We start from the raw sequence: 7244 nt of genomic DNA on the forward strand, positions 1-7244 counted from the left end.
CACATTATTACAGTATTTTCACCACTATCGAGTTATAATCGATGGGCAGGCCCCTATTGGGCAACCTCTGATCAGATGGTAAGTTATATACCGAGCCTACTGTGGCTGAGTGCCTATGAGCAAGCCCAGTTGGCCGAGATATAGAGCCTAGCATGGCCGAGCGCCTATGAGCGAGCCTACTACGGCAGAGCAGTTATATATATATACCGAGCTTTATAGGGCCGGACAACTATTTTACTTATTATATTGAGAGAATTGAGTCAGTATCAGTAGGTAAGCATATGTTCAAATTATCAGTTCAGTTTCAGCTTTCTGTATACTGCCTTACATACTCAGTACATTATTTCGTACTGACGTCCCTTTCCGGGGGTGCTGCATTTCATGCATGCAGTTTCAAACAGACAGACGGGTAGACCTCCTCAGTAGGTGTTGCCCGAGTTCAGCTTTATCGGTAAGCTCCCTGTCCTTCGAAGTTGCCGGGTCTAGAGGTTTTGTGTACATCTTGTGTATATATGTAGATAGGTTATAAGTAGGTCGGGGCCCTGTTTAGATCACAATACATCTATCAGTAGAGGCTTTGTAGATATATCCTATCAGTTAGTGCAGTATGTTAGGCTTGTAGGCCCTGTACATATATTTTGTTAGCTTGTCAGTTATAGTAGTTATGACAGCCTTGGTGGCCCAGCTTTATGTTGACATTTAGTCAGCGTTAGTCTCTATTCAGCTTTATATTTTGCTTTGCAAATTATCTTGTTATGTGGCCCCTGGCCAAAGTATGACATTATATGTCCAGAATTCCTGAGCCGCAAGTTGGTACGCAAGGATAGGTGAGGCACCGGGTGCCGGTCTCGCCCCGAGGCTCGGGGCGTGACAAAAGTTGTATCAGAGTAGTTTGGTCCTAGGGAGTCTACAAGCCGTGTCTAGTAGGGTCTTGTTTATAGATGTGTGGTGCACCACATTATATAAGAAGGGGACTTTAGGGCATTTAGGAGTTGGTTACCCTTCTTTCAAATCTAAATCGTGTTGTAGAACATAATTATAGGAAATTTGAGTTAAACTTACGTGTTGACATTTGTATGCACAGATGACGGTAACTAGGAAAACTACGGCTAGCTAGAGGAGAGAGACAGCAGTAGGTGAGGGGACGAGTAGGGTACCCCCAGTAGATGGGGCCCAATCGGAGGCCCAAGGAGAGACCCCTACTCAGCCATTACCGGCCCCTCGACTAACTGAGGAGATTCCTAGGGAGACCGCGCATCCAGTTCCCCCTCCGCTTCCATCAGATCAGGACTTGAGGAGTGCGGTGCATTTGTTGGCATAGTTGGTAGCTACCCAGCAACATGCTACTATCTGGGAGAATAGTTGGTAGCTACCCAGCAACATGCTACTTCTGAGGGATCTGGGAGTTCAAGGGTCTGAGAGTTTATTGCTTTGAGTCCCCCAGCGTTCACGGGGACAGATCATAGGGAGGACCTGTAGGATTTCATAGATCAGCTTCATAGGATCTTTCGGGTTATGCATGCCATGGAGAAATAGGCAGTTGAGTTAGCAGCTTTTCGACTCCGAGATATAGCCATCCTTTGGTATGAGGGATGGGAAAGGTCCAGGTGACGTGATGCACCTCCTACTATCTGGGAGAAGTTTTCAGATGCCTTCCTTGACCAGTACTTACCGCGAGAGATCCGACAGGACCGAGTCGATCAGTTTTTAGCCCTCAAGCAGGGCAATATGAGTGTTCGAGAGTATAGTCTCTGTTATGACTCATTGGCAAGATATGCACCATCCATAGTAGCTACTATGCGGGACAGGATCCATAGATTTATAGCAGGGTTTCCCTCAGAGTTGACCGAGGCATGTGCCACCCCTGCATTGCAGGATAGTATGGATATCTCCCGAATTCAAGCATTTGCCCAGAATATAGAAAGGGGTAGACATCGGCAGTAGGATACGGAGAGGACTGACTCAGGGCAGCGTAAGAGGATGAGATTTGCCAGATCTCTGGAGCATTCTTAGGGTAGTTATAGGCCCCAGTACTTCGAACACCACCTAGACCTCTTCCACCTCAGCCACAGGGTTATAGGTATGACTGTTATACTCAGTCAGGACCGGGTGAAAGCTCCCAGGCATCAAGTTTGCAACGACATCGAGGATCGGGGCAGACATGGCCATTTTCGCCATGGTGTGCCATCTGCAGTAGAGGATACTTGGGCCAATGCCAAGCCGGTTTCGATGCTTGTTATACATGTGGACGTCCGGGGCATATGATGCGAGATTGCCCAAATAGAGATTCTGGGGGTATGGCACAACCAGCTAATTCAGCAACAGGATCATCTATGTCCGAGCATCCTTCAGGGAGTGAGTCTCACTCTTCGGCTGATAGAGGTCGAGGCAGAGGTAGAGGTTCCAGTTCAGGTGGCAACCAGAATCGTAGCTATGCGCTAGCGGGTCGACAGGACCAAGAGTCCTCACCAGACGTTGTGATAGGTATGTTGACCATTTTCTCTCACGATGTTTATACCTTGATAGACCCAAGATCTACTTTATCATGTATTACCCCATTTGTCGCAAGGAAATTTGGTATAGTGCCTAAAATACTAAGTGATCCTTTTGCGGTATCAACACCGGTCGGAGAATCGATTATTGCTAGACGGGTTTACCGAGGTTGTACGGTGTCATTTTGTGGTCATCAGACCTCAGCCGACCTAGTTGAGCTGGAGATGTTGGATTTTGATGCTATCATGGGCATGGACTGGTTGGCAGCTTGCTATGCCACAGTTGATTGTCGAGCAAAGATAGCTAGATTTCATTTTCTGGGTGAGCCAGTCCTTGAATGGGTAGGTAATAAAGCCACACCCAGAGGTAGGGTTATTTCCTACTTAAAGGCGAGGAAGATCATCACCAAAGGGTGCATTTATCATATTGTGCGAGTTAGGGATGCAGATGCGGAAATACCTATACTTCAGTCTATTCCAGTAGTAAAGGAGTACACGGATGTATTTCCAGATGAACTTTCAGGTATTCCCCCAGAGCGAGAGATTGATTTTGGCATCGATTTGCTTTCGGGAACTCAACCAATATCCATCCCTCCGTATAGAATGGAACTTGTCGAATTAAAGGAGTTGAAGGAGCAGTTGAAAGATTTGCTGGAGGAAGGTTTCATTAGGCCCAGTACTTCACCTTGGGGTGCACCGGTACTGTTTGTGCAGAAGAAAGATGGCTCGCTGAGGATGTGTATCAATTGTAGGCAGCTGAACAAGGTAACTATCAAGAATAAGTATCCACTTCCAAGGATCGATGATCTGTTTGATCCGTTGCAGGGGGCTAGATGCTTTTCAAAGATAGATTTGAGGTCGGGATACCACCAGGTCAGAGCTCGGGAGAAAGATATTCCTAAGATAGCCTTCAAGACTCGATATGGCCACTTTGAGTTCCTTGTCATGTCCTTCGGGTTGACGAATGCACCTGCCATATTTATGGACTTGATGAACAGCCTATTTTGGCCATATTTAGATCTATTCGTGATAGTCTTTATTGATGGTATTCTGGTTTATTCACGTTCAGAGGATGAGCATGTGGACCACCTGCGAGCGGTAATCCAAACCCTCTGTGATAATAAATTGTATGCTAAGTTTTCTTAATGTGAGTTCTGGTTGAAGTATGTAGCATTCTTGGGGCACATGGTATCCGATGGAGGTATAAAGGTAGAAAATCAGAAGATTGAGGCTGTGAAATCCTGGCCTAGTGTTACAACCCAAATTCGCATATCATAGATCACGCCGTAAGGTAGTCGACGTAAATCCAAGAAGAGATTATCTTTGAGATGATAATAAGTTAATCCTATTGGTCTTAAACGATACAAGGGTGTATAAGAGTGGTTAACAAGTATTTGAAGTTAAACGAATCAAGGATGTTGTAACCCGTATTTTCGGATAACACTAGAGGTGATTAATTGTCCCAAGAGGTAATGTTTTAATGTATTTAAATCATATAATATCCGTATCATAAGTCTTGAAGTCAAGCGAGTTATGAAACAAAAGTTGATAAAAGTTGTCGCAACTTAGGTTTATAATTTTACTTAAACTTTAGGTCAAATGTTATTGCATTTTTCTCCCAATGTGCTTGGAATTATGGGGTGATCTACCTATCAAATTGAAGATCTATGAGTCTAGTTTCCAACGCATTAAACCGTTCGTCGATACGATCTCGGAATAGAGAGATATTCGCGTTTTTGCGAGAGTGCGCCAAGCTGCTCTCTATGGGGCCCACAAAGGCGGTTTAAGACATTTGGACATATATAAGATAACTCAACCCCGTTTTAAGTCATTATTTTTCAGTATATTCAGACCTTATAACCCTAAAAACATTCTCTCAAGGTTCTCTCATGATCCAAGACCCAAACAAAGGGCAAACAACACAAATCAAATATCGGGAATCCCGTGGTGCTAGTAAGTTTCTTGTTTTTCTTGTTGTTGCTGATTTTTGTGTTGTTCCAGCTCGTGTGGGAGGTTGTTTTAAGTGCTTTATTTTCTGTAAATACACCTTCAAGTTTTTAATATCAATCCTAGGTGATTTCAAGTCTTCTAAAGTAATTCTAGTGCCGAAAAACCCGAATTAATTGCTAGTTTCGCTTCCTTGTTCTTGTGGCAGAATTGAAGGGATATTTCGTGGAAAATTAAGGTCAAATTGGAGTTGTTCTTTCTGTTTAAAGGTAAGGAACCTCTTACTCTATATATATTTAAGATTATCCAAGTTGCAGCTAAGTCGTTGAAGCTAGAACTTGTGAAATATATATCGAAAGGCTTGGTAGTAATGTTGTTGGTTGGTGGACTGTTTTGGAGGCTCAATATGATTATTAATGATGTTGTTTGGGCTGTTTGGTGATTGTATTGACTTGTGGGAAGTCATATAAATAGGGGAGGTGCTGTCCGTTTCATCGTAAAATAGGTTGTGGTCGATACATAATAGTTACGACGCTTAAACGATAATGATAGTGTCATTTCTCTTATTGTAGACTAAGGAGTCGTGACATTTGTATAGCTTGAGGTTGGGCAGTATATACAAGGTATGTGAGGCTATCCCCTTCATTCTTTTGCACGACTCCAATTGTACATAATGTAATGAACGAGCTCCCAAAGATACTCTACTCTTAGAAGCTAGCAGTACTTACATTGCTGCCCTTCTTATGAAACGATTGATATTGATGTTACTTCTCTTATTCTTATATTATCAATGTTGTTAGTAGTTCCTGATTCTTATAAGATTCTTGATGAAGAGTTAATCCTAATAACGTGTACGAAGGATACCGACCTTACGTCACTTCGAAAGGTTCAAAATATGATTCCAACGAGTCCAGCATGCATCATATATATGTATCTATTTTACTCTACCGAGCCGCGCTATAGTCGGCCGGGTATGGCACCTATTGTGCAACCACTGATCAGTTGGGTTTTACCGAGCTCCACGTGGCCGGGTACGATTCTACCGAGCCCTATGATGGCCGGGTACGTTTTACCGAGCCTATTATGGCCGGGTACGATATGATGATGATGATGCCCACAAAGTCATATGTTTTAAACGTTTATGTATATATATATGTATGTATCATGTATTTCATGTCAGTAGCCCTCAGAGGTACCCAGATGTCACAGGTTGTATATTCTCTATCCGTGTTTACATTACTGTTCTTACTTATGCTTTCTTGCCTCACATACTCAGTACTTTATTCGTACTGACGTCCTTTTTATTTGTGGACGATGCATGTCGTGCTGCAGGTCCTGATAGACAGGTAGACGTAGCTCCCCCACCACAGTAGGCTGTCCAGTTCAGCGGTTATTGGCGAGATCCCTTCTCCGGACTTGCCGTGGTCTTGGTATGCATTTTTGTTATAGACCTTATGGGTATGTCGGGGCCCTGTTCCGGCAATGTTGTAGCACTTATGTTCTTTTAGAGGCTCATAGACAGGTGTCGACTCATGGTAGCTCGTACCTTATATATAGTTTCTTGACAGTCTTGTCGTCCCATGTTATGTATGTTCATGACATTATCTTTCATTGTTGGATGTTCATGATCCATGTCTACCATTTATATTGATCTTGTCGGCCCTTAAAGATAATAAGGAAGGTTAGATAAAATGTACATTGGTGCTCGGCAAGTATGGCCCGGGTGCTAGTCATGACCCTCCAGTTGGGTCGTGACAAACTTGGTATCAGAGCAAGTCTGTCCTAGGGGTTGTCTATGAGCCGTGTCTAGTAGAGTTTTGATTATGGATGTGTAGCGCGCCACATTTATAATCAGGAGGCTACGTGACATCTAGGGTTGTTACCTTCTTCCTGAATCTAGATCGTGCGTAGAGTTGAGTCGTAAGTGTTCATATCTAATATTCACCTTGTTTTCTTTTAGCGATGCCTTCGACTAGGAAGCAAGCGATTAGTAAACGGCTTGATACAGCTGTAGGAGAGGGTAACATTCAGGTGCCTCCATCCATAGCAGGCCAAAGTGAGCCTCAGAGTGAGATGCTGTCTCATACCTCTCTGTCTCCTCCAGAGGATATTAGGAGGCACCCAGTACATCCAGTTCCTCCGTCTGGCACTACAGACCACGATATGCGCAGTGCGGTGCAGTTGTTGACTAGCTTGGTAGCTGCTCAGGCTCAGAGGCAGAATACCGGTGCTACTGATAAACCGGTTAGTGCGAGAGTTCGTGATTTTATTAATCTAGACCCTCCAGTGTTTACCGGATCAGACCCCAAGGAGGACCCACAAACATTTATTAATCAGGTTCATTGTACATTGTGGGTTATGCATGCTAGTGATACGGAGGCAGTAGAGTTGGCTTCTTATCAGTTACGGGATTTAGCGATTTTATAGTATGATAGTTGGGAGAGATTTAGGGGTCCAAATGCTCCTCCAGTCGTGTGGAAGGAATTTTCTGAGGCCTTTCTTCGTCACTACTTGCCAGCTGAGATACGACGAGCTAGAGCTGATAAGTTCTTGAACCTTCGACAAGGTAATATGAGTGTACGAAAGTATAGTATACAGTTTGATTCTTTAGCAAGGTATACTCCCCATATGGTGGCCGAGATGAGTGATAGGGTGCACCTGTTCGTGAACGGGTTGGGACCACATCTGATAAATGAGTGCACAACAGCCTCCTTGGTAGAGGTCATGGATATTTCCCGTATTCATGCTTATGCCCCGACCCTTCAGGATCATAAGTTATATGCTAAGCTCTCTAAATGTGAATTC

Source organism: Nicotiana tomentosiformis, chromosome 6 (genome assembly GCF_000390325.3).
Source record: "Nicotiana tomentosiformis chromosome 6, ASM39032v3, whole genome shotgun sequence".
Lineage (NCBI taxonomy): Eukaryota > Viridiplantae > Streptophyta > Magnoliopsida > Solanales > Solanaceae > Nicotiana > Nicotiana tomentosiformis.